The following is a 27,425-nucleotide window of genomic DNA, read 5'->3' as shown; positions in this document are numbered from 1 at the left end:
CCAACATGTATCTTAGAATCACAAGCACCTTTGAGACCCCAGTCTGTTCCTCCCACTTTACAGAAGAGAAAACTGAGGTCCAGACCAGGTCAGAGACAGTGGGCAGCAGGGCCAGACCAGGGGTCTCCTACCCCTCTCCCTGCACCACGCTGCGTAGCTACTTCACCGAGCAGGTCCCCACAGGGCCACGGAAGACCCCGACCAGGAAGAGCTCTCCTGCTCCACGGCGTGAAGCACACCAAGCAGAGGAGACAGATTTCATAAAAGACTCCAGTTAGACTCAAAGAGGAGCCACACGGCGACCCATGACTCTCAGGCCCAGCCCCCCTCTCCAGCACATCACCCCCCAGCTCCCACCTTTGGTCTCTGAACTCCAGCCAAAGTGAACTTCGTTACCGTCCCTGGAACAGACGGCATCTCAACAGGCCTTTGCAAATAATAACAGTAAGAAAAATAGTAATAAAGCAGAGGTGTATCTTACCAGGCCGGGGAGCTGGGGGTAGGGTGCCCTACAGTCTATGTAAGGCAGAAACTGTGTCCTTGGAAATCCTTTAGCCCCTGACGGAGAAGGCTGGGCCAGCTCTCTGTTGGTCCCTCCTCATCAGTGTCCTCCAGGGACAGAACAGATGCCTCTGCTTCTTCTGCTTCTTCAGCGGAGCAGCAGATCAAGTTTGGGGGACATCGCAGCCTCAGGCGCATTTGTTCCACATCTTCCTGCCCTGCCCCTCAGCTCCCTCCGATCTCTGCACCAGGACACTCTCCTTAACCTGCCCCAAGCCACCTCCCCGCAGGATGTCGCCCCCATGAGGCCCAGCAGGCAGGGGCTGGGGCTGGCCTTCCCCGGCACCCTGGTGCTTGGCACAAACTAGCCACTTGCATGAACAAAACTGGAAGATTTTTAAAGAACAACAAAAAGGTCAACTCTACGGGTATCCGTGTTTGGAGCATAAATGAGATAGTCCAGGCAGGGCCGCAGTCCGGGGCCCAGCACACGGCAGGCACTCCATAAACGAGGCCCGTTCTCCACTGCTTTATAGAAAGTGGAGCGGATGCTGACCCCGGGCCCCCACACAGTAGAGGTTAATGAGGAAGGGATGTGGAGGCCAGGGGCTACGGAGGCCCCTTCTGGGCCAGGAAGGAGGGAGGGTGATTCTGAGGGGTCCCCTGTTGAGTCACACTCTCCCTACGCCCCAGGGCGGAGGGGCAAGAAAACTGGGGCACCGAAAAAGTCCCCCGAGCTCTTCACTTACTCCCGACAGCCAAACACATTCACCTTGAATAGGATTTGAAATCACAAATGACGAATGTTTAACCCAAATGGCTCACTGCTCCACTCCCCAGGTTGTCCCTGGCAGGTGTTAGAGGCAGAGGACAACAATGGCAGCAGGCAAACCATCGCAGGCCCAGAGAGGGGGGCCCAGGCCCCGCGCTACATCCGCTCATCATTGCCGGCCCACAGTTCCAACAGCGGGCCCCGCAGAGCCCGAGGGCCCGGTACCTTCAAGGTCTGTGGGGCCAATGCTGTTCTCGGGACCGGGATGAGAGTCACTGCCCTGCTCTCTCACTGTGGGAGCGTGGAACCCGCTGGAGGCTCAGCGGGAGGTGCAGCACGGACCCTGGGCTGGGCTGCTCATCCCTCACGGTGACGAAATATGCCAGTGTCATTTAAGAGTGCCCTTTGAGGAAGCAATACAGCTGATTAATTTCACCAACTGTTAGCCCTTGTACCTTGTATATGTCTGTTTAACGCTCTGTGCGGTGACCTGGGAAGTGCCCTTGGGCTGGCTACCGGGGCACCACAGGTGTGGGCACCATGGGTGTCTGAGCAAAGGCCCCGGGAGCCCCCAGGCTGTGGCTGAGCCACTCTGCTTCAAAGAACAGCCAACAGACAAAAGGTGGCTGGTTACTCAGAATAGGGGATCTGGCAGACATTTTCTCAAAAATGAACAGAGCGAGCCTGCGTCTTCATGGAAAACCAGGGACAGCATTTGTTGCCAATGATAAAGTCTGAGCTTTCAAGGGAAAAATCAGAATTTTAGAAAAGTGGCATTAGCCACTGTGAGTTGGATGAGTCCCCAACACACAAAGAATTCGAGACATGGGTGATGCTAACATGCAGAGGGGGGCAAAATTAGGTTTAGGGCCGTGAGTATGTGAAACAGAGTTTATTCTTCTAGTATTACTTATTAATAAGAACAACTGGAAACCTATTTTTGCCCCATCCTGCATGTAATTTTTGGACGTGACGAAATGAAATGTGTCCACATTTGGAAGATCTGTATAACCCAGTGAACCGATATTTTCCCAACAACCAACATTCGATGTTACAAAATCACGCCTGAGTCAAAGATCCATTCACAATGTAAGACAGTACAATGGATTTTACTGTAACAAAACATGCAAAGTTCATCAATATGTTTTCATATTCTATATTTCAAGTAAACTTAAAAAATATCACCTGTCATGCCTGGCCAGGTAGCTCAGTTGGTTAGAGTATCATCCTGTCCTGACGTGCCAAGGTTGCAGGTTCGATCCCCAGTCAGGGCACATGCAAGTATCAGCCAATGAAGAAGTGGAACAAACTGATGTTACTGTCTCCCTTCCTCTGTATCTTTAAAATCAGTTTAAAAAAAAAAGCTAAGAAGTACAGTTAAAAATCATTATCACCTGCCAAATTTTTATATAGTATCAAAGAAAAGCACTTATAGGCTAGTGAAATACTTTTTCTTTTTCAACCATTTAGGTCTGAAGCTGAATTTTCTTCACACACTTTTAATCAAAACAGCATATCACAACAGAGTGAAAGCAGGACCACATATCAGAACCTGACTTCTGTTAAACAAGACATTAAAGAGATTTGCAAAACTGCAAAACAATGCCACTCTTCCCACTATATTTTGTGTTTTGGAAAACACAGTTATTCTTCAGGAAAAAAATGTATTTATATTAACATAATGAGTTTCCTATTGCATAAATATGTGTTTTAAAATATACTCAGTTTTAATTTCTAAAATTGTGAATACTCATATATATATAACCCACATAAACAAAAGCTCTTTGGGGCCTCTAAAATTTAGGAATGTAAAGGAAGGAGTCCCAAGACTAAAGGTTTGCACATACCTGTAACTTAACCCCCCGGTAGCCTTCGAGTCTGTACACCAGCATTATTCCCACTTTGCAGGCGCAGACACTGAGGCAGAGAGTGTCCGAGTAACGCCCAAAGGTGCACGGGTGGCTGGGAGCCTCCCAGGGCACGCTCGTAACCCGCAGCCTATCTGTCCCATTAGCACAAAGGCACACCAGAAAGATGAATGATGACATGCCATGAAGAAGACACAGAAGTGAAAGAGGAGAACGTAAGTAAATGCCGGCATAATCTTGGGGTGGTAAAGAAATTTGTATGCAAAATGCCAAAGACAAACAGTTAAATATCGCTAGGTCAGACTACACAAAAAAACCACAAAACACAGAAAAACCACAGTTAAAAGTCAAATGGCAAACTGGGTAAAAATATATTCGACATATTTTTATTGATCATATTCAATATAGTCTTTTGCTTAAAAAATGACAAGTACATCTTGAGAACCAAAAAAACAGTAAAGAAAAAATCCAAATGGCCAATAAACACGAGAAAAAGGTCCACCCTCATTTGCAATTTAAACACTGGAAATGAGGAGACGCTGTGGCACAGGCACCGCAGGACAAGGGTCCCCCCCCACACACACACGACGGACGAGCCGGCCGGCCCCCTCCCAGGCACCGCTGCAGTGCCAGCCAGCTCAGCCACCGGGAGGCCATTCTGGCAGTATCTTTCTTTTTTTATTTTACTTAAAAAAATTTTTAATTGTTGTTCAAGTAGTTTTCTGCCTTTTTCTCCCATAGTAGTTTTCAACCCCTTAAAACCATACAGCCCTCTGACACCGCAATTCTTCTATCCACTGATTTCAAAGGAAATAGTCAAAGATATGGCCAGAAAGGTGTTGGGTGCAGCTCCATTTATATTAAGCAAAGACTGGAAACGCCCTTCATACCCACAGTGGTGGAAGTGAGTGGCTCGTGGATGTCATCGTGTGGTCATTAAAACGCACGGAATGCCAGATGACCGTCGCTAACAGAACACAGAGGGAAGGAAGTCAACATAAAAGAGTACTGCGAGTCCACCGGCTAAAACTCAGAAAGAGGCCAAACTAGTCCGTGGTGGTAGAAGGCAGACAAGCAGTCCCCTCTGGAGCAGGGAGGGCTGCTGACAGGGCGCAGGAGCGGGGCTTCCGGGCCAGCTCTGCCCCTGGCCTGGCAGCGGCTGCTCACTGCGTCCGGTCATCAGGCCGCTCGCCTGGGACGTGAGTGCTCTTCTGTGCGTGCCGAACTTTCTTTCGGAGAGTTCCGAAAGAAAGAAGGAGCAGTGTATCTGCTGACACAGAAATATATGTACTGTATGCATTTTTTTAAAAGACACCAAATGGTCCTGACTGCTGTGGCTCAGTGGGCTGGGTGTCATCCCACAACCAAAAGGTCACCAGTTCAATTCCCCATCAGGGCACGTGCCTGGGTCCCCAGCTAGGGGCGTGCAAGAGGCAATGTTTCTCTCCAACATCAATGTTTCTGTCCCTCACTTTCTCCCTCCCTTTCCCCTCTCTAAAAATAAGTAAATAAAATGTTTTTTAAAAAAATAAAAGATACCAAACAGTTTTTCAAAGTTTTGCCCCATTAGGGAGTGAGGACTCTTGAAAACAAGCGCACACACACAGGGGAAATGTCTGGAAGACTAGATCTCAAAACGGTCATGGAACAGTAGTTATCGCTGGGAAGTGGGATCACAGATTTTTTAAATATATTTTATTGATTATGCCATTACAGCTGTTCTATCTCCCCCCTTCACTCCCCTCCACCCTGCACACCCCTCCCCCAGAATTCCCCCCTTTAGTTTATGAACACGTGTCTCAAGTTCTTTAGATTCTACATTTCCTATACTATTCTTGCCCTGCCCCCTATCTATTTTCTATCTACTGTCTATGCTACTTATTTTCTGTACCTTCTCCCCTCTTCTCCTTCTCCCACTCCCCTGTTGCTAACCCTCCATGTGATCTCCATTTCTATGGTTCACTCCTGATTTAGCTGTCCACTTAGTTTGCTTTTGTTTTAGGTGTGGCTGTTAATAACTGTGAGTTTGCTGTCCTTTCACTGTTCATATTTTTATCTTCTTTTTCTTAGATAAGTCACAGGTAAGATTTCTAATCTTCCTGCATTCCTTCATTTTCTCTGAGTTTCCTAAAATGAACCTACACTATTTATAGAAAAAAATAATGAAAATCCTCCACAACATGGCCTCTGATACCAGTCAGGCTCCGTATGCCCCTCACAGCCCCAAAGCGCCCCTGACCCCACAGGGAAAGGTCGGAAGCCGGAGGATGTTCCTGGGCTGCGGCTGATGGAAAGCTAACACCCTCCCGCGGTGTTAGAAACCAGCGCACTGGGGTCAGAAAGACCCGGGTAGACCCCAGCATTATCCCCCGTCGGAGGCCCCGGCTGGCTCCTGAGCCGCTCTGGGCCTCAGTTTCCCCACAGTGGGGCGAAGGTTCACCAAGGTCCCACCGTCCGGGGCTGAGAGTGCTGAGGAAAAGTGCCGGCACACAGGCCCCCAGGTCCCAGGGAGGAAATGGCGGCCCAGGGAGGCTGAGCGGCGTCCTCACACCACCAGCCTGAGACTCCAGGAAATGCCCATCGAGTTCCCACAACTGCAGTGTGACCTGGACCTGCCTCCTGGTCCTGACCTCAGGAAGTGCCTGGCCCTCCCTGGGCTTCGGTGCCCCCGGAGCAAAGAGCTGGCTAGACGTTGAACTTGTCCTCTGGTGGCCTCCCTCAAACCCCACACCCATCATTCCCATGAAACCCCCATGTGGCAGGCTGTGGCAGGAAAGGTGGATGGTTCATCCAGAAAGGAAGTGACCTCAGAGGATGAATGACAGGCCAACATTCCATCAGGAGCCCCACCTGCTGGTGACCTCTGGGGTCATGGGAGCCAGGAGTGGGTAGGCATACAGAGGCCAAGGCGGAAACAGGATTTACTGAGGAAGGCCAGGCACATGGAGACCCCCAGGCAGGGAAGTGACTTCACTGCACACTCTGTCCTCCTCGCTTCCGCCCCTGGCATGGGAGGGAGTTAACCCTGAGAGGGCCACGCTTCCCCAGCCCTGGCTAACCAACCACACGGGCCAGGGCAAGAGAATCCAGGCTCTCTCCTCTCCCCACTCCTATTACTCCCAATCCACGAAGAGAAGACTGACGCCCAGAGAGTGGACAGTGGGGCAGGGACTCCGTGACTGTTCCCACTACACAAAGGTGCACAGTGAGGGAGATGTAAACTTAGGAAAGGCCTCCTGGAAGAGGAGCCCAATTAGCTGGGCCTTTAAGGATGAGCAACATTTGACGGACAAGAAAGGCATTCTGGCAAAAAGTAGCAGAGCACAGCTCTGGTGTGGCTCAGGGGACTGAGCGCCGGCCTGCAAACCTGCAGGGCACATGCCAGGGTTGCGGGACAGGTTCCCAGATGGGGGAGCACATGAGAGGCAAAAATTTCTCTCCCTGTCTTTCTCCCTCCCTTCCCCTCCAAAAGTAAATAAATAAATTTTTTAAAAATCACAACCTATCTGGCCCCAGTGCCCAGGCTTATCCCAGCCCATCAGGCAAACAAAACCTAGTGGTTTCTGGCCAGGGACCAGCTCCCCCTTCAAACCTCCAGGGGCACAGGGAAGAGCAGGAAGAAAACACCAGGGCACAGGAAGGGAAGAAAAACATTTGCTTCCTGTTTATCTATCCTCTTGATCCCAAAGCTCCTAGGAGCTAGCTGTTTGTTCAGGGAGAGTTCTGCCAACGGTGACATCCTGCCATGGGCTGGCCTGGACCACGCAGCCCCTACCAGCCTTGCATCAGGGGGCCCTGAGGCCCACATGCGCCCAGACCCCAGCCTGAACCGGGGAGCCTGCTTCATAAAAGGAGCTTTCAACTGAAGCCGGGGCCCAGGAAGGAGGCCCGAGCCCGGGAGGTGGGGCCGCTGCCACAGCTGCCTCCTCAGTGCCAGGTGGTGCCAATCAGCTGCACCCTGAGCTCCGATCAGCCGAAGAGGCGACAAGAAGGATTCTGAGGATTCAAGGAAACGACTCTGGGCCTGGCCGGGGCACAGTGCTGGGGCTGGGGACACAGAGCATGCGCTGCAAGTCAGGCAGACCCAGCACCCGGTCCTGGCTGACTCATGCCTCGCTGGGAGACCTTGGCCAGTTACTGAAATTCTCTGGGCCCAGCTTCCTTCTCTGGATAATGGGGACAATACCGGAACTTATAGGGATGTGATGAGGGTTACGGGAGACAGCATGGGGGAAGGCTGGCACCTGGTAAACGCAAATCAGTATCGTGTGCCTCCACTCCCACCATCTAGCAGACCCCCTCACTCAATCCTGAGGATTAGAGGGGCTTTAAAATGCGCTCAGAAGAACCATGACAGCCTTGAAAATGAACCAAACCGACACGCGCCACAGCACGGATGGACCTTGAGGACGTTATGCCAAGTGTTCAAACGAGCCAGACACAAAAGGACAAATGCTGTGTGCTTCCTCCTATACGCGGTGCCTGCAGGGGTTGACTTCAGAGACACACAGTGAAGGGCGGCTGCCGGGCGGGGGCGGGGAGCCAGGGCTTGATGGGCACTGCGTTCCAGGCGCGGAGGATGAAAAAGTTCCGACGGCAGTGATGGCCGCACAGCCATGTGAACGTAGTTGACGCCACTGAACGGTGTACTTAAAAGTAGTTAAAGGGGTCAAGTTTATGGCCTGTATATTTACCTCAATAAAAAAAATCAAGGGCAAGTTCAAAAAAAAGGGTTTTTATTTGCCCACGTTTGTTTCTGCCCCCGCCCTTGGGCAGTGCAGGGTCCAGCGGTAAGGCAGGCGGGCTGCAGGCCCCGCCGCCCAGAGGGTCGGTCGCTACCACCGGAGAACCAGGTGGTGGGAGCTGAGGAGGGAGGTGCTGCTTCAGGGGCCTGCGGGCGCTGCGAGAGCAGGCAGTGGCGGCCCTGAGGCAGGCGCGCCACAGCCCCAGCCGCAGCCCCTACCAGGCTTCTTCCATTACAAGGCGATCTGAGCGAGTGGTTCCAGGCTCCTGCACAGACCAGGAGCACCGTGAGTGTGAGAGGGGCAGGCCCCACTCACCCTGCACAGCGTCTCAGGCCGAAGATGCCGGTACAGCCGCCACAGGCCAATCCCGACCCCGCCCCCCCCCCCCCCGGCCAGCCCGGGAGTCAACACCCAACAAACTACAAGGCCTCCTCCTCGCTCCCAGCGTCCGCCACCACAGAAAGCAAAGTGCGGTCTGCCCACCCTCTCCAGGGCCAGGGATGGGGAAGGAGAGGGCACTCCCAGTGCAAGGAGACATAGAAAAACTGCCATCCAGAGAGACCCCCACCGGACCACCCTCCCCACAGGCTGGGGCGAGAAGCAGCAGGCCGAAGCTTGGGGTGGGAGGTGGGTAACACTGGAGGTGAGCGGGCCTGAGGAATGGCCTTTCGTGGAAGACGGTGCGGGCACTGGAGGCTGAGCTCAGGCGAGCTTCACTGCCCCGCTGTGGCCGGGCAGGGAGACAGCAGGTGGCGCTCCAGTAAGCTGTGCTTGCGCCCAGGCTGGAGACCCGGGTTGGGGACCCCTGGCTGAGATGACACCAGGAGTGACGATGTGCCCTCGGGCAAGTCACTTCCCTTTCTGGATCGGCTGAAGCCTCCTTAGTCTCCTTCCTGGTAAAACCAGGAAGCAAGCGCCCAGCAAGCACCCCTAGGTGTGCATCCTAGGGAAGTCAGTGTGGGAGTGCACCCAAGGGCGGAGGAACACGCTCAGCGGCCTTTTCATAATCGCCACAACTGGAAACAAGGCCAAAGCCCACCCACGGGGGCAGAAACTCGCTGTGGCGCCCCCTCCCAATGAACACTAGGCAGCAGCGAAGAGGCGCAAACTGCCGAGGCCAACGGTACCACAGGTGGATCCTACGGATGTGTCGGGAGAAAGGAGCCAGAAACACCAGGTTACAACCGCCCACACTGGGTGGCTCCCTTTACATAAACCCCAAGGAAAAGCAGGCCTCACCCCGGGAAGTCGCTCAACAGCATGAGAGTGTGGGCAGGCGGGGCAGCTGCCTGGGCCCCAGGGGACATTCCAGGCCGCTGGCAACGTCCAGTATTTTTATCTGGGCAGGGGTCACACAGGTGACTCATCTGCAACAATTCCTCAGACTACATCCTGATTTCCTGTCTGTAAATTCTATTTCCATTTACAAACAGCTGGTAACTCCTACTCCGCCTTTCTCCGGGGATGCAGTGAGGTGATACAGACGGGCTGCCTGCAGAAAAGCCGCAGAAGGGCTGCGAGTCAGAAGGACCAGGGTGCAAATCCTGATGCTCTGCTGACGGGACACGTTTTTTTTTCCGTTTTGATTTTTGGTTGTTGTTGACCAGATTTTTTTATAACAAAAGTCATTTGTTCTTACTGTCCCAAGTCAAAGATGAATAACGAAAAACTTCATGTGCTTCCCATCCCCCTCCAAGCCCACCTCTTAAGCTCCCTCCTACAGGCTTTTTTCCCCCGTTAACAGGACACCACAAACGCCACTCCCAGCGGATGCGCATGGCAGATGCGCACAGGTCCAGCCGGTCTGTTGAATGGAGGCATCAACCCAGTACCCATCATGCCAACCAGACAGGCACAGTCCCAGCCCTTCATGAAATACATTCCAACAAGAGAAAGAAAAGAGGGGTGGGGGTGGGGGGGAATCAACAAGAAATACAGCAGAGACAGGCCCTGGCTGCGTCTCAGTTGGTTAGAGCATGGTCCCAGTACACCAAGGTTGCAGGTTCAATCCCTGGTCGGAGCACGTATGAGAATCAACCAATGAATGACAACGCAGTGATGTTTCTCTCCCCCTCTCTCTCCAATTAATCAATAAAAATTATTTTTAATTTTAAAATACATAGGAAAAAAGAAGACAAAACACAATGAGACATATTCTCTACACTGTGAAATGGACTACAAGGGGCTGAGACGCTGAGGTTAAAAAACACAGAAGGTAGTTGAAAAGGACACGTTAGAGACGATGGTCCGAGAAGGCCTACGCCGACGTCCACGCGCAGGAAGGTTGCGGCCGCGTGCAAATGCGTGCCAGGCACGGAACACCGCGGGCAAGAGCCCTGAGGTGGGAAAGGTCTCGGAACCCAACGAGACAGTGTGGTCTCCACTGCGCCCACCCCCCAGAATCCTGGGCTTTATATCCTGACAGTTCTACTTCTTTAGGACAAGCTACCAACATGTGGGCTGCTTAGATAAAAAGGCATGTACTTTTTAAAAACTACAGAAGATACTGCTATATTACTTTTCCAAAAGGTTGTAGCATTTCACACAGAAACCAGAATTGCTCATGAGGGCCAGGTTCCTCATATCCCCATGGGTTCGAGTAGTTATCAAATGTTCTCATCTTGTGCATATGAAATCTCTCCATGTCCCTGTCTGCAGAGTGGGGTAAACGACAGTCCCTCCTCCTCAGGGGGCTGTGAGGTTTAGATGATTAATAAAGCCTCAACCCTGCTGCGCCCGCGCCTACCACAGAGTGAATGCGCAACAAGCAGGAGCAGGCTGCTGCCATCAGTTCTGTGCGTGAGCCGGGAGGTAACTGCCAATCCCATCACTGCCAGGCTAACTAGGGAACTCCCCAAGGGGGCCTCTGAAGGCTCGGACTCACGGGTTTGGCATGGCTGTCCCTGGACACAGGGACAACAGGGAGAAGGAGGTGGAAACTGGCTCAGCATAAGAGAAGTGCTCTTGGCAGAAGAGAAGGCTGGCAGCCAAGAGATTACGTTCAGGTCAACTTTTGGGGACTCGGTTTCCTCATCTATGAAATGGGCTAATTCATTCCCTCTTCAAGCAGCCAATCTGGGGCAAACATGTCTGAGGTACCTACTGTGTGCGAGACCTTATTCTAGGAGCTGACAATACAGAACAAAAATTCCTGCCTCATACATGCCCGCTGGAGAAGCAGAAATAAACTATATAAATCAGTCAAACACAGAGTCTATCGGAAGGTTATTCAGAATAAGAAGAGGGGTGTGGAGATGAGGTATGAAATGTTAGACAGGGTCCCCACAGGAAGCTTCACATTTGAGCAGAGACCTGAAGGAAGTGACATGGCGAGCATGTGGCTCCCTGGAGGAAAAGCATCCCCGTTGAGCAGACAGCCTGTGCAAAGGCCCTGAGGTAGGGTCTTCCCTGTGAGTGCAAAGAGACATGAGGTGGCCGTTTGGGGTGGAACAAGGAGAGTGAGGTGGCCGGCACTAGATGGGGGTGCCCTTGAGGCCACAGGGGTGGCACTGTGAGGTAATGGGGAGCCACCGGGGGCCCTGATCTGACTTTTGCACTCTAACAAGGTCACCCTAGGCAGCTGTGTTAGAAGAGTCTGTATGCAAACAGGGAAGAAGCCCACAAAGCTGCCAGGAGTCTACGGCACTCACGCAAGTGATGCGGAGGCCTGGGCCAGCAGTGCGGGGAAGAGAAGGAAGGGCTCACCCAGGATCCATCTACTCTGAAGGTGAAGCCAACAGGATGTGCTGGCATGTCATTTCTGAGGACTGGGAGACACGGAGGAACCATGGATGACTTAGGCGTTGAGCCTGAGCGACTAGAGAGATGGAGCTGCCACTACCTGAGACAGGGCAGACTGAGGGGCAGTGTGCACCGAGGCCTGGACAGACAGAGGGCCACCGCCTCGCCCTGGCTGCGACCTCGGAAGGTGGCGGCAGGCCCCAGAGACCTGCAACAACGAGGCCGGTGCGGGTCGTTGTGGAAGACAACGCACAACACAGGAAGGGAGAAGTGGGTCCAGAGGGCAGGTCGGCGTGGTACATTTGACCCACCAGAAGCCCTGACAGCCACAGGACCCAGTCAAGGCTGCTGCTCACGGGCCTGTGTCATAGGCAGGGAACTGAGGGGACTGAGTTCCACAGTGAGCACCTCTCACTTAGAAGCCAGGAAGGGCCAGAATGAGCTAAGGGGGTGGGCAGGGAAGGCAGCCAACCAGCCCACTTGGTTCCTACAGCTCCCACCCCAAACAAGGGCGGTGGGGCTGGGGCCCAGCGCCCCCAGCACCGAGGAAGTTTGCAGGGTCCTGAGAGGTGATACAGGGCTCTGGGTTTTCCAGAGCCAAGAACATGACTCAGCCCAGACTCCATGGATGTGTGCTTTGGTACCTGTAAGGTCTTTTAAAAAAATTCCACACACCATAAAATTCACCCTTTTACGGTATCAGGGGGTGGAGGTTGGAGGTAGAGGGGTCAAGCAAAAAAGAAGAACTCATGGACCCGGATAACAGCCTAGTGGTTGTTGGGGGGCACGGATGGAGGTGCAAGAGGGTATCAGGTGGATAAAAGGGAAAAGCACAATTAAGAAAATAATAAAGTACACAATTCAGTGACATCTAGTACATTCGCAGGGCTGTGCGACCACCACTTCTACTTCCAGAAGAGCAACTTCCAAAAAGTTAAACATAAAACTACTGTATGACCCAGCAATTCCACTTCCAGGTACGTATGCAAGAGATTACAAACAGGTTTCCAAACAAATACTTGTATGAGGGGGGACCCAAAACACCAGAATTTATTTATAAAAAATAGTGCATTCATTCTTACACATTTCAACTTCAGTCACCTTCCACGCACTCTCCATCTACACCTATCAAGACGTTTTTCCACTGCTCAAAGCAGTTTTTGAACTTGGCAATTTGGATGCCTTTTAGTGCTTCTGCCATTTTTTGTTTCACCTCTTCTACATCAGCAAAACGTTCCCCTTGGAGGACTTTTTTCATCTGGGGAAACAAAAAAAAAAAACTCGCTCAGGGTGAGATCAGGTGAATACGGAAGGTGGGCATGGGGACTGTGCTGTTTTGGGTCAAAAACTGCTGAACACTCAGTCCGTGCTGTGGGCAGGTGCGCTCACAAACCACACAGCATGAAACAGGCAAACATGTTGAAAGTCTTCAAAAAAAAATTCACTGAAGCCAAACAGAGCCTCTCAGAACAATGCCAGCTGCTACACTGATACAGATGGTTCCTGGAACACTCACCTAGTGGGGGAGCCTGTGCTACAAGAAGCCTGCCCTCCAGAAGGTAATTCTGGTATTTTGGGGGGTCTCCCCTCGTACACCCATGTTCACAGCAGCACCATTCACAACAGCCAAGAGTAGAAACAATCCAAATGTCCACCACTGATAAATGGATAAAATTTGGCCTGTGCATACAATGGATCATTATTCAGGACTCAGCTATAAAAAGTAACAAAGCACAGCTCGCTACTTGCTACAATGTAGATGAACCATGGAAACACTATTCCAGCTGAAAGACAGACACAAAAAGTCACACATTGTGTAATTTTATTTATATGAAATATCCAGGCCAGATAAATCCATAGAGACCACAGTACAGAGTAGTGGTTACCAGGAGCTAGGAATGGGGGTGTGGCTGGGAGGATCTGGAGTGGCGCTTAACAGATGATACAAGGTTTCCTTTTGAGGGAATAAAAATGTTTGGATGTTCAACATCACTAATCAAGGAAATGCAAATCAAAACTACAAAATGATATCACCTCCTGCCTGTCGTGGCTATCATTTAAAAAAAAAAGGGAAAGTGTTGGCAAGGACATAAAGAGAGCGGAACCCTTACACACTGTTGGCAAGATGGAAAATGGTGCAGCCACCATGAAAAATAGCACGAAGGTTCCTCAAGAAACTTAAAATAGAACTACCATGTGATCCAGCAATCCCACGCCTGGGTATTTATCCACTTTGAAATCAGAAACTCAGAGAGATACTAGTCCACCCACGTTCCCTGCAGCACCATTCACAATGGGCAAGCAGTGGACACTATATATATATTCACACACACACACCTATATATATAAATATATCCCGGCAAAAATAACACCCCTTTTTATTACAAAATCATAAGCATGTAATTCTATAACATAACCATATCATACTCAAGCACACCATATGATATTTTAGGTGAAATGTTCATATTAAATCCTTAAATTATTACACCCATAGTATGACCATACCGACCACGCTCAAGCAGGCGTTACTTCTGCTGGACCAGGTATATATATATGCAAAAGTAGGTGTACAGTTGCGTTTACACGTATCATCCATATGCCACACCTCCTTTACCCACAGATGCACACCCAATGGAGTATTATTCAGTCTTATGCAAGGAGATTCTGCAATATGCTACAACATGGATGAACCTTGAGGACGTTATGCTAAGACAGCAATTTTCAACCTTTTTCACCTCATGGCACACATAAACCTGTTACTAAAATCTGTGGTGCACCAAAAATATATTTTTTTCTGATCTGACAAAACAATTGGTGTAATTTTGATCCATTCACAGAGGATGGCTACTGTGTTGGCTGTTGTCATTCTTTTATTTGATAAAAGCTAAGGAAAAAGAGGTCAGTGCCCCTGACTAAACAATCAGGTACTGCATGTTTTAAACGTTCTTGCAGCTCACCAGTCTGCCTCGGAACACCGTTTGGAATTTGCTGCAGTAAGTGAAATAAGCCAGTCACGGAAAGACAAATACTGCAAGATGCCATTTATGTTAGAAGTCTAAAGTAGTCAAATTCATATGGACACAAAGGACGGAGAGATGGCTGCCGGGGGCGGGGCGGGGGGCGGGGCAGAAACCCGGGTTGTTGCTAATCAGAGGGAATGAAGTGTCAGTCAAAGAGGCCTGGGTTCTGGAGTCGCGCTGGGCAGCGCTGTCCCTGTGGGCAACAGCCACGTGCTGTGCACTTTAAAAGTATGTGAGGAAGGTAGGTCTCAGGGTTGGTGTTCTTACCACAACAATTTTTTTTAATGTTTTGGAATTAGCTAGAGGTGATGGCTGGCTGCCCAATATTTTGAGTGTAATGATTACCACTGAATCACACACTTTAAATGAGTTCATTTTTACGCTGTGTGAATTTCACCTCGACTTAAAGGAAAAAGGAAGGAGAGCAAAGCCTGGGCCGTCTGCACCCTACGCCGCCGCGCGGGTTGGGGCCGGAGTCCCGAGTTTGCCACCCAGTTCCCTCTCCGTGCAGGCCAGATGACACCATCGTGCACCGCACAAAGGTCGCGGTTCAAGTGGAAGAGGGGGCGGGGCAGAGACCTGAGCCACCCAGAGCCCGGACAGCCTGGATGCACCCAGTTCAAAGGCCCAGCCTCTTAGCAGTCGGGACCGTGTTCACGTCAGGACCACGCCTGTGAACTGGGCAAAGCCCATCTCTGTGTGTGCCACAGTCCTGATTCCCACAAGAAGTGGGTCTACAATCCACTACACAGAGTATCAATAATGCCACTGTTCCGCCCCGTCTTTCATCCTACAAGCCAGCTTTCCAGGTGCCAAGTGATGCCCTATTGAAACAGACATTTGGGGGTTACTTACCGCAGTTTGTGCTCCAATGAGAAATATCAGGATTTCCCCGAACTAGCCAACTAGCCCAGTATTATCAATGTCACTCTGCACAGCAGGCTCACGTGACAGGAACAGGGAAAGAGGGGCCCTACTGTCAACACAACACTGGCAGTGTCATTGCCATTCACATCCTTCCAATAAATTAACATTACTCCCTGCCTGGTGTAGCTCAGTGGATTGAGCACACGCCTGCAAACCAAAGGATTGTGGTTCGATTCCCAGTCAGGGCACATGCCTGGATTGCAGGCCAGTTCCCAGCAGGGGACGCACAAGAGGCAACCATGCATTGATATTTCTCTCCCTCTCTCCTTCCCTTCCCCTCTAAAGATAAATAAATAATAATAATAAAAGAAGTTCTTTAAAAAATTAACATTACTCATTTGAGTAATGGGTTGTCTCTCTGGTTTTATCAATAGTTCATGTTTATTTTATAGTTACATAAAAACAGTGTAAATCTAAGGCCCTGTATGTAGTTTATATTGGTACACATTGAAGTTATATTCCAGTAAGAAAACTTAAATAAGGCTTGGGAGACGGAGAGTAGAGAGTGGGCTGGGAGTGGGGAGTGACCACTGAGGGGACAGGTCGTCTTTACGGGTCGATGACAGTGCCATAAAATGAGACTGCGTGACAGACGCACACTCTAAACCTCCCAACAGCTGCTGAACTTCCGCTTTCCATGAGTGAAGGGTACGGCATGTGATTCTATCCCAATAAATCCAGTGTCAGAAGGGGGGTCGACATATTACTCAGGTTTGGCAGCACTAATTTGGAGAAGCCACAGAAAACACTCCCACCTATTGACAGCTTCTCTCCCGGGCCCACCCGTCTCTTCCTCCCCTCACACCATCCCCGGGGGCTTGGAGAAGGGGGCCACGGGGAAGCCCCAAGTCATCAGCAAGGCCATCCTGGGCGAGCAGGGGGCCACCCTGGAACTCCTGGAACTCACTCCGTACAACCGTAGTAAGACATGCCTTTGAATTACTAAACTAAGAAAATCTTAACAGGATGAAAATCACCAATGTCATGTACGTGCACAGGAATTGTGAGCCATTCACACACAAATGACAGTGTCAAGGAAAGGAGTGTGAGCACAGATTCAGAGTCTCCATGACCCAACTGGCTGGGGTCAGGGTCGGGCCAGAGGCATGCAAATCTGAGCACAGGAAGCCCTTTCCTCAGGGAGCTGGTGACAACCCCCTGCACACACAGCAGGCGCAGCCTGCCACTCAGGACGGGCCCACCGGCAGCTTCCTAGCTCTGCCTCCACCAGGGCGCCACTGCAGCAAGAAGGGAGGCTTTAAGGGTCTGCCCATCGTCGACCCAACCGGCCGCCCTCTCCCTGGGCCTGTCCCTTCCAGAGACACCTCTCGGATAGGAAGAGGAAGCCCCTGCTGCCGGCTGCGGGGCGGAGGCAGTGGTGGAGTGTATGTGCGCCCAGACACCAACCTGTCTGCCCTCACAACAGAACGACCCCCTCCACTCCCCTGCCTCCCTCCTCCAGAAACCTGTTCTGAGCTGGCCACCTCCAAGAAGGCTTCGTCCTGTCTCCCAGAAGACTCCCTGGGCCCCAGCTCAGAGCCAGGGGGAGATGGACACCCCACGCCCCAGCCCTCAGCTCAGGGGGATGCTTCCCAGGAAATGAGCTCAGAACTCCAGTGGCAGTGCTGGGGACGGATGGCTAAGGGAAAAAGTGGGCCCCAGAGCCATGGACCGAGTGTGGTCCCATTGATATGCCCAAACTAAAAACTGCGCAAGTCACACAGAGGCACATTTGAAAAGACTTCGAGCTACTCGGAAAGTGCTGACGGTGGAAGCTCCCAGCGAAGAGAGGAGGAAAGGGGGCTTCTTCCATCTACTCTCAGTGAAGCTGCGACTTGAATCTTCCGAAAGGTAACTGCTTTATGTGATTTTTAATTAAAAACGTTTTCAAAAGCGGGATGGGCGCAGGCCAGCGGGGCTCACTCGGCTGGGTGTTATCCCGCAAAGCGAAAGGTCACCGGCTGGATTCCCGGCCGGGGCACGTGCCTGGGTTACGGGTCTGGTCTCTGAGCAGGATGCAAACAAGACACGACCCGTCGATGTTTCCCTCTCACTCGGGTATTTCCCTCCCTCTCTTTCTACTTCTCTCAAAAAACAAACGAATTCTTTTTTCTAAAGCATGGTGGGTGTCCAAGGGCTGGGAACCGGGCCAGGCGCTCCCCGCACACACGGGAGCACCACACAGCAGTGAGGAGGACCGCACAGTGCACGCGCCACAAGGTGTCACGTTGCGCAAAGAAGCCGCACATAAAATACTGACTGTGGGACCGTCTAGGCGAAGCCTAGAACAGGCAAAACCACAGTGATGGGGAGAAGGGAAGTGGGCCGGGCACCGGGGTGGGAGCGGTGCCTGACCCCACAAACCCTGAGGACCTTCTGGCCACGGACGCGTTGTCAGGCTTGGCTGGGTGGTGGCTACACGTCCGCCACACGCACCAACACTCATCCACTCTATTCTCACAACGGGTGGACTTTATGGTACACAAACCTCAACAAACAAATGCACAGTCGGGCTGGGGAGGGGGTGGGGCGTGACTGCTCAGTGGGTGCGGGCCTTCCCTCGCGGTAAGGAAGTGTGTTAGAAATTGGGAGGCCGTTGTCACGCGGCCTTGTCAATGTGCTCACTGCCGCTGAATTGTACACTTGAAAATGGCTAATTTTATGTCAAGCAAAAGTCATCTCGATTTTTTAAAATGTTAAAGGCAGACAAGGAAAAATGATGACACCTGTTTCACAGATGAGAAAGTGCACTCAAAGGAAGCAGTCACTGCCGGCCCAGGCCCACCTGCCTGCACCTCAGCCTGGTCCAGAGCTCAGCAGGGGAGGGACCTGCCCTGCACCTCCCCCATGGGCTCTGCGGGCCGGGCCCAGGCCTCAGACAGGGCCCTTGTCTCTGGGGCATTTGGAAACCAGAGCTTCCCAGCAGGTCTTGGAGTGAGCCAGCAGAGGGGCGCCTGAGGGGGACTCCCAAAGGTCATGAGCTCCATCCACAGACCGCTGCGGGGGAGGCAGGGAGTGAACCCCCACCAAGAAGGTGGTCAAACTAAGGCTAAAGCATCACCAGTCAAGGGTGCATGAGGGGGGCCCCCATCAGATCGAGGCTGGGTGAGCTCTTCTAGGCCCTGCCAACAGGGCCGTGGGGCTCTCCCAGAGCGCTGCTCCCGGACAGTTAAGAGGTCGGCACCAACCTCAGGGGCCCAGGAGGAAGGGCTCAGTAAGAACCCTTATTGAAGGAGCCTTTGACAGGGCAGCGGTCAAAGGGGATGTATTCACCAGCCACTTTGTGACCAGCAGGAGAGGGGTTAACTCTTTCATGGGGTCTACAATTCCAGGAAGAGGAAAAGGGCAGGAGAAATTCCCTCTGTGCTTTCTAAACAAAATTTTCAAAACACACCAGTACTCCTGTCCTCCACCCTGGGGTGGCGGGAGAGGCCGCACACCTGCAGACAGGCAGGCTCGGGGCTCAGCGGGCTGCAGAGGCGGGCACTGTCCAAGGTCACCTGAGGGCGCTCATCTCTCCTCCCCTCCCCAAACTGACCCAGCTTTCTGGGCTTCCATGGGCCAGGGCAGGGAAACCCAGGGGTGGATCCGAAGCCCTCCCGGTACCACACCCTCCCCCTCCCGGAATTTCCAAAGCCCTATCTCCCTGGGAGCCTGCGGGGTCATCAGGGGCACACCCAGTTCTCAGATTCTCCCCACTGCCTGCCGTGGTCACGTAGGTAACCCCAGATGACCCATGTCTTTCTCGTAGAGTTCCCCAACCTGAACAGGGGTACGCCCTCAGAGCTAAAGCCAGCCCACATATCAGTTACTGGAAATATATAAAATAATTTCTGAAGCCCAGAAATTCCACTATTAGACATTCACTCCTTAGGAAAGCCCAAGGAGTTTTCAAAGGCTTCAATTCATTGAAAAAAGGGAGAGGAGAATTTATTAACCCATGGGTATTTTGAATAGAGCAAAAATAGGCATGTTGATCTTGGAGTAAGATCTGGGGCCCCAGCTCAAAAATGAGGGGCCCTCGGGAGGGCTAACAGCATTTGTAAGCAGGCAGGGGATTTCTGAAGAATCGGGGAACAGAAATTGTGAGTCCTAAAAGGGAAGTGGGGGGAATTCTGGTGGGCCTCCAGCCTGCGTCCTAACTGGGAGACTCAGAGCCCAGAGTGGCAGGGACAGAAGATCCCAACGTGCAGGGTCTTTCCTAATAGGCCGGGAGTGCTGAGGGTGGACCCCTCCCCAGGCCCATGGACCTGTCCCTGTCCCCCATGTTGCCAAGCTGTGCGACACCTCTGCACGGGCTGCTCTTTCTGCTTGGGGAGCCTTCCCTCACTCACACTTGCAAACTCTTAGCCATCCTCCAAGGCCACCTGAAGCAACACCCTGCCCCCAGACAAGCCGTTCCCGCCCTCTACCTCCACTCACAGCCAGCACAGACCCTGGGAAGGTACCAGTGGGGGATGGTATAAAGTACATACCTGCCTCTCTCACCTGGCAGGGCTCCAGTGTCACTCGCCTCTGGTCCCCTGCACCTCTTACTGAACCCCAGGCCAGGAACCCAAATCAAAAGGCATTCTGGTCACTAGGCACTGTGCGAGCACCCTGGTCTCTGGCTTCACAGGGCTCGCTCTCCCTCAGCTGAGAGAACGGAGATAACAGAGGCCCCTAAAGTTTACTGAGCATTTACTCAGCCACACTCTAACGAGTGCTCTCCACACACTACCTCCTTTCATCCTTGAGACATTCTTGTAAGAGAATTACTGTCATTAGCCTCATTACATAAGGGAATCAGGCCCAGAGAGGGTAAGTGAGTTGCCCAGGGGCACACAGCTAGTGAAAGAGCAGAAATTTGGCCCCTAGTGGGGTGGCTCCAGATCCATCGTGGAGGCAGGAAGATGATCAGGGGGCAGTTGTCAGGACAAGCTCTGAGTGGAAGAAGAAACTTCTCTTTCCTGGGGTCCCAGCCGAAGACCTAGGAAGCGCAGCCAGGGCCTCCTTCCCCCCAGAGCCAGCCTCCTCCTCCCAGGCCCGTCCCCATTCCGAGTGCCAGTTTCAGGAAACATAAAAGGCCCATCTGCAAGCTCCCTGGCCCCGGACCAGGGAGGTGCACGGCTGCCCACTGGGAGACAGAGCCATGACTTGGGGCTATTCTTAGCAAACCACTGGCTCCCCTCCCAGAGGCCCACAAGGCAGCAGGCCCAAGCCTCCAGATGCCCTGCCTGCCATTTCCTGACCCTGTGTGGCGGTCCCACAGAACTGAGAAGCGGCCGGTGGGCCAGGGTGAGGACAAAGCCCTCCAGCTTCCAAACAAGAGTTGCCTGCGTGCCCAGCTTCCCCAGGGCCAGGCACCTGGCTGCTGGAGCAGCTCCAGAGGGTCCTGGCCACAGGCTCACGATCAAAGCCCATTGACCAAAGCCCATCGACGGAGCACTCAGTCTGTGGCAGGGCCAGACCACACATTTTCCATGGGTTTTCCAGCATTTAACCCTCACAACACCCCCAAGGGACAGGGGTTAATGGCCCCACTTTTTAAATGAGGAGTTTCATTTTAAGTGGGTGAGGTAAGGCATTAAGTAACTTCTCCAGGGTCACACAGTGAGTTAATGTCAAGCTGCATCTAGACTCTGGCTCCCAGTCTCCAGGGCCAGCAGAAGAGAGAAGCAACTGTAGCCAAAGGCAGGGGGCCCCTTCGGGGGGGCCCAAGTTCAGGTTTACAGAGAAGGCAGTCCACACCAGAGAACAATGGCTTCATCAAAGACCCCACAGCAAGGCCACTCTCTCTGTCCCAGGGATGGGTCCTTCCCTGCCAGACAGCCTCAGGCTTGGGCTCAGAAGGAGAGTCCCCCGCCAGATGGCCCCCCTACCCAGGACACACAGCCCCACTTCAGGAAACTTCTAGAGACTCAGGGAAGATGAGACTCAAAGGTCCAGGGAGCCCCTGCTCGTGGCTTGCAGCCAGCCCTGCTCCCAGGGAGTGAGGGGGTCAAATGACTCTCAGGGCAACACAGAGACTACTGAGCCCTTGGGGGTCTTCAAATCCCAGAGCAGGGTCTACAAAAGAAGCCGCACCTCGGACCACCTGCACTATCCCCCAAACCGGGCCACTCCCAGGCACTGCCGCCACTCGGCATCACCAGGTGACTAAGCAACACACAGCTTAGACCACGCCTCGGCGCCCGCCTCGAGAGTGTCCTGGCCCCCTGGCCAGGTGGCTCAGCAGGTGCGTGTGTCTGTGTCCCCAGGGAGCCTGCAGCCAAGTCCGTGTCTGCCACTTCCACATGGCTCCAGGTTTTGTGCCCTCGAATGTCGGCTCCCGTCCACAACAGGAGCTCATGTGTCTGCTCACTTACACGTCGGCCTCTCCTGTGGGAGGTGCATGTCCCCATGAAGGTGTAGACCTGTCTACACAGTGTCTGTGACCAAGTGCGGACCCTGTCCCCGTGTTCACAGTGTCCGCCCCTACGAATGCCTCTCCCACCTCTGCTGTCTTTCCGTCTGTCTCCATACGGTGTCTCTGCCTCTGCCCAGCATTACGAACCTGAGTGAGCGCGCCTCTCTGTGCACATGGCATTCCCCACCTGTACCGGGCGGCCCCGTGTGTGCCACCTGTTTGCAAGTGGACGGGTGTGTTGACCCAAGTGCTCACCGAGCTGCCCACAGGCTGCGGGGTGAACTCAGCAACTCCTATTCCCAGGGCAGCGTCCAAGGCTACGGGTTCGAGCACACCGCCACCTCCGTGAAGTGTTCTAGAAAAGCAGAAATCTGCCAGGGATGTTGGGGGAGGGACAGAGCCCAGACACAAGAGAAACCTCAGACATGAGGTCAGCGCTGCCCCAGGTGCCGCCCACCTCAAGCCCGCCCTGCCAGGCCCACCCGCCTCCAATGCTCCCACTCCGCCACCAATGGCCAGAGGATGGGAGCGTGCCTGTCTGCATTCACAGGAAACTGTCTGGTTCGGGGCCTCCTCCAGCCTCCCAACCTCATCCCCAGCCACCAGCAATAGAGGTTCTTCAGAAAGGAAGTGAGGACTTCCTCCCTGCTGGCCTCTGAACCCCCAATAAGGCTGGATCTAGACCCCAAACCTCAGAGGCCCCAAGGCAGCTGGGAGACTCCAGTGCTCAGCCTGACCCCAGAAACCAAATGGGTTTCTTCGGAAATCTACCAGCAGGAAAACACAAGTGGAGCGGAGCTGGGGGCACATACATGAAGAATTTCCTGAGCCCTCCTGCTGCTCCCTGTCCCTGGGGGTGGGGCAAGGTCCTCGTTACTAGCAGCATAATTAGAAAGCAGGGGTATGGAGCTGGAACATCTTAGGCATGGTTGCATGACTGCATGAAAACTGGACCCCAGCCCCACCTCTGCACCGCTCCCCCCCCACCCCGCGCCTGCAACACAGCTTGTGTCGTTCATTTAGCAACTAATCATGTGCAGCCTCTTGGCATTTCCACTATTATTACTAGACCAGAACTGGTACAGAAACCCAAAATCAGCAAACTTTGTGTGTCTATGTCCTGTCGTACCCATGGAGCTGGGCCACCAGAGGACAGAGCCCTTCAACTCCTGCCACTACTGCCACCCTCCCAGGCAGAGCCCAGTGCCCAGCATTTGCGTGGCACCTGGTCACTGGTTCTGGTTGCTCTGCACAAAAGCCAAGGAGTTAATAGTTAGTAGTTGGGCCTTTGGTTGGGAGAGTAAAGAATCCCAGAAGCCTGATGAAACCAGGAAGCCTCCTCCCATGTCTGACTCTGCATGAGAGAGGAGCACATTCCAGCCATCCCCGCCACTGTGCGTGGGACGCAGCAGGTCTCCCACAAGCAAAACTCTGCTTTCTGACAGACCACTGCCTCTTCAGGAAAAACCTCTTTAGAGGTAAAGGAGGCTCTCCTGGGAGACCCAGGCCTACGTGGGCCAGAATCAAAGCTTGTGCCCGCCGGTACCTCCGGGCTCTTCCATTCCCATAGGCCTCAAGCCCCCTAAATATGAGCGCAGGGGACCCCAAGTGTGGATCGTGGAACAGCTTCGCTTCCCCTAGGAAGCCCGGCTAAAGGGCCACCCGCAGCCCTGGCCATGAAGAGTGGAGGTGTTGCCAGCCACATCTGCCGAGATTAAGGAAAACCTCGGGAGAGGGGGTAGCCCAGAGCGAGACAAACAAGACGTCCCAATATCTGCTCAATGTTTAGCACGTGATGTCCCGCTTCTCTCCCAGGCACCAACCCCGTGCGATTTCGGGTGGGGGCCCCGGAACCTCTCCTCTACCGGGATCCCAGGGAGGCGTTAGCTCCGGGGGTGGGGAGCGGGTAGCCAGAGCAGCCGGGAGGAGTGGGGAAGCAGAAGACTCCCGGACCTGCCCTACCCTCGCCAGCACCGGTACCTGCCAGCCTGCGGTAGGCACTCTGCGCCGGGACTGCGGGCGCCGAATCAGGCAGCGGCGGGGCGAGCCCGGCGCGGGCTCCGGCTCGCTCCTCCCAACTTCCCCAGCCCATCCGTGGGCAGAGGTGACTCAGGAGGCGGGCAGGCCGAGCGCTGGGAGGCGAGGTCACCAGATCGAGAAGCCCGCGTTCGGCGACGGTGGGAGCTGTGCGGCTCAACCCAGCGCGCTTCTGTGGTCCCGGCGCCCTGCGCCCCCAGCGACGAGGGGCGGGCCTGGCTGGGCCGCCAATCACCGCTCCCGCCAACGCCCGACCAGCCGAGCCCCGGCCCCAGCCGACGAGGGGGCGGGGGGCTCGGATTTAAAGACACACTCACCCAAGCCGCGTCCGGTTAGGCGTCCAAAGCCGCGGCTCCGGGGCCAGGAGGGAAGGTCTAGCCCCACCTTCCCCAGCCCCGCTTCCTCCTTTCGTCCGCCCACCCAGCTTCGGGAGGAAAAGTTTGGGGCGGGGGAGACTGCCTGGGAAGCCAGTTCCTCTTCCCTTGTCATCAATTTGGTTCGTTCTGGAAGATACCCAAACCCTACATGCAGCCTTCCTGGCTGGAGGAAGAAGCAAACGCTGCCGGCGCCACACCCCCTCCCAGACACCAGCTCCCCGGGAGATCAGCGAACCTGGGCCTCCGTTGCCTCTCTCTGCCTTTTAACGCCAAGCGGGCCGTACTGTGCTGTGCAACCTGATCTGGGCGATTGCCTTCTCTGGGCCTCGGCCTCCCCAAGTGTCAATGAGGGAGCCCTTAAACAGCAGACTGTCCGCTCAATAGTGGGTTTCTCACAAGCCCTGAGCACCCAGGGAAACGCGCCCCTTTGCCTCCGGAGTCGAAGAGGGACAAGACACTTTGGAAGGGAAGGGGGTCCCTGTGTCTGTACCCCTCGGCTACCATCGGTGACACGCACAATACCAGCTGCTTAAGGGAGCCTGCCGCCGCCTCCCGCCCCTGCGCAGCAGCCCAGCCAGGCCTACCCAACGCCCAGAAGCCCAAGCTCGCCCTTGGCTTGCACGCCCCTGTGGGCATCCATGAGCGCTCCCTCTCTACCGCGGCTTCCTTTCCGGGAGATGGGCTTTGTTGTGGCTGGTGAGTCACTTCCTCTTTCTGCTCCACATTCGCGAGGGAAATCCTCATTCCCCACCTGTCACCACCTGCTTCCCCCTCAATCAGGGCTGGAGCGGGAGTGAATGGATCCCAGATCTCCCTCAATGAAGGCAGTTCAGGCCTGACCTCTGTCCGAAGTCAAGCCAGAAAGCGCTGTGCTGGGAGAGGGACACTGAGGTCCCGAAAGCCCCTGGGAGTCCTCGGAATAAACAGGCAAGATAAATGGCTGTCATTTGTGGTGCTTACCAACCCTCTGGCACCTGGGTCTCAAGTGCTTCCCCTGGACGATTTTGTAAGTACTTTTAGTGTCCCCGTTTTGGTGGATGAGGAAACTCAGGGGGTGAGAAACTTGTCCTCGCCTCCAGGTTTATCCTGCTCGACCCAAAGTGCCAGGAGGAGAAGAGCAGAGAAAGTCCAGAGAAGCAGATCTGACGTTCAGAACCAGCCTGTCAGCCCGACTCTGGCTCATGATTTACTGGCTGCGTGGCCTGGGAAAAGTGACACAAGCTCTTTAATCCCCAAGTTTCTCATCCAAAAGATGGCCTGTTCCCCTTCAAAGAGGTGTTGAGGAGCCAGGAAGTAAAGGCATGTGACACCCTGGCATGGCTTGTGCCACATCGTGGGCCCCATCCTTGGACACCATTCCCTTGCTCCTCCCTCCACCACCCCATAACCCACCCCTGCAACCCAGACTCTCCAGCGATGGCCAGCCACCCTGAGGATGCTACATTCCAGACCAGTCCTGCGTTGCAGCCAGGACTACGGGAGGGTGTGCATAGTACTAGCATGCGCGTGCACACACACACACACACACACACACACACACACACTACTCCCCTTCCCTCACTCTCCGGCAGATGCTGGAGTACATGGCTGGCTATCTCTCTAGATGGAGCTCCTGGAAGACAAAGTTCCACCTCTGGTCCCCTGTGCAGTGCCTACCACATCATTGTCCATTCATTTGTGTCCACCTCACAACTGGCATTTTGGCTGAATTAAGCAGAAAAGCCCAGGGCAGAGATGTCCCCAGGAGACTCAACAATCACAGCTCTACTGGCTCCAACAGACAACTTGGAGTTCAGCTTGTAGACCCCAGAATCAGAGGGCTGGGCCACGGTGGGAACCTGGAAAGCCAAGCAATCTACTCTGTGCCCGTGTGCAGAACCAGACCCCAGCAGCGGTTCAGCGGCTCTTCATTAGCTTGTCCTCCCTCCCTCCTAACCCTCCACCTTGTTTTCAGTAAAACTCTTCTTTGGAATCTGAAAGAAAGAAGTAGAGGGCTGGTGTCTTGGAAACGTCTCCGGGACAAGCCCACAGACAGACTGCATCCAGACAACAGTGTGCAGCTCATCAGCCCATCCCCCGCCCCTGAAGCTCTGCCAAGTCCTGCTCAGAGCAGCGAGCCCTGTGTCGCTGGCTGCCTGCTGGCCAAGAGGCCAGGGCTGCCCCCGACAACAAGAAAGACTTCAGGGCGAGATTTGCCCCACTGTGAGCGTGGGGAGGGGAGGAAGCTGAATCCTGAGGGAGAGAAGAAAGAAGGGACACAGGGCAGCCCTGGGCAGCCCTAGGTATACCCAAGAGAAGGCTCTCTCCCCAGCCCCAGGGAGAGAGAGGAATAAGCTGGGCCAACTGTATCTGCCCAAATCATCACAGAAGCTCCCAAAAAGGCTCAGAAGCTCAGGGCAAACATCCAAAAGTCCCTGAGAAATGACTGATGGTCCCAAAACAGGACCGCCACCCACTCAGCCAGCACCCTACCAGCTCAACCACCGCCCCACATTCCACACGCACAAGCACCTGAGATACCATCCTATTGTCTAAAGAATGCCAGAGCCCCATGGACAAATGTAGGCTTGTGTATGCACACATACGTGTTTGTGTTGCTCATGTGGGAACTCACACGTGCAAAGATGTGCATAAGGGAGTACATGTTTGTGCAAGCGTCCAATAGGCATCCGTGTGGACATACGAAGGAGCACGCGTGGGTACGGATGTGCAGCACACACAGACCAACCCGCTGCAGCCCGAACCCAGGCTGCCGGGGCGCAGAACAGAGCATAACCCCGTTTCCCACACTTCCGGAAGGACTGCTTGTAGCCGCCCACAGCCCCCTCCGCCCAAGTAAGCAAGGTGCTGGTGCTCTTGGGGAAGAACTCCCAAATTTAGTTCCTGCACAGAAAAATAAGCTGTGGGAACCCACTATTCCTTTGTGGCGATGCTCAAGCCCAGAATTATTTCTGGACAGGCACAAACGCCTCACTGGAAGGCAGAGGAGCTGGGTTCGAACCCGGAAGGTGAGACTTGACAAAGATGAGAAGCAAGCCCGCCGCTCTTT

The 27,425-nt window shown here is 53.7% G+C and overlaps 1 protein-coding gene across 5 annotated transcripts in view; it reads right to left on the bottom strand.

The window, feature by feature from the left end:
* Window positions 1–27,425, bottom strand: part of PALD1 (phosphatase domain containing paladin 1) — an 84,384-nt gene that overhangs the window by 39,025 nt on the left and 17,934 nt on the right. Inside the window, exon 1 of one of the 5 annotated variants that reach the window (XM_053664006.1) lies at window positions 24,317–24,415. The exons of 3 other annotated variants lie outside the window; for them this stretch is intronic. The gene's annotated coding sequence lies outside the window, so the exon portion shown is untranslated. Of the gene's footprint in view, window positions 1–23,942; window positions 24,201–24,316; window positions 24,416–27,425 lie in introns of those variants that run through there. One more of the 5 variants, XM_037130636.2, reaches the window with a different exon arrangement.

The sequence above is a fragment of the Artibeus jamaicensis genome, unplaced genomic scaffold (genome assembly GCF_021234435.1).
Source record: "Artibeus jamaicensis isolate MK-2021 breed Jamaican fruit bat unplaced genomic scaffold, CSHL_Jam_final contig_332, whole genome shotgun sequence".
Taxonomy (NCBI): Eukaryota; Metazoa; Chordata; class Mammalia; order Chiroptera; family Phyllostomidae; genus Artibeus; species Artibeus jamaicensis.
This window is presented reverse-complemented; position numbering and strand designations above follow the sequence as displayed.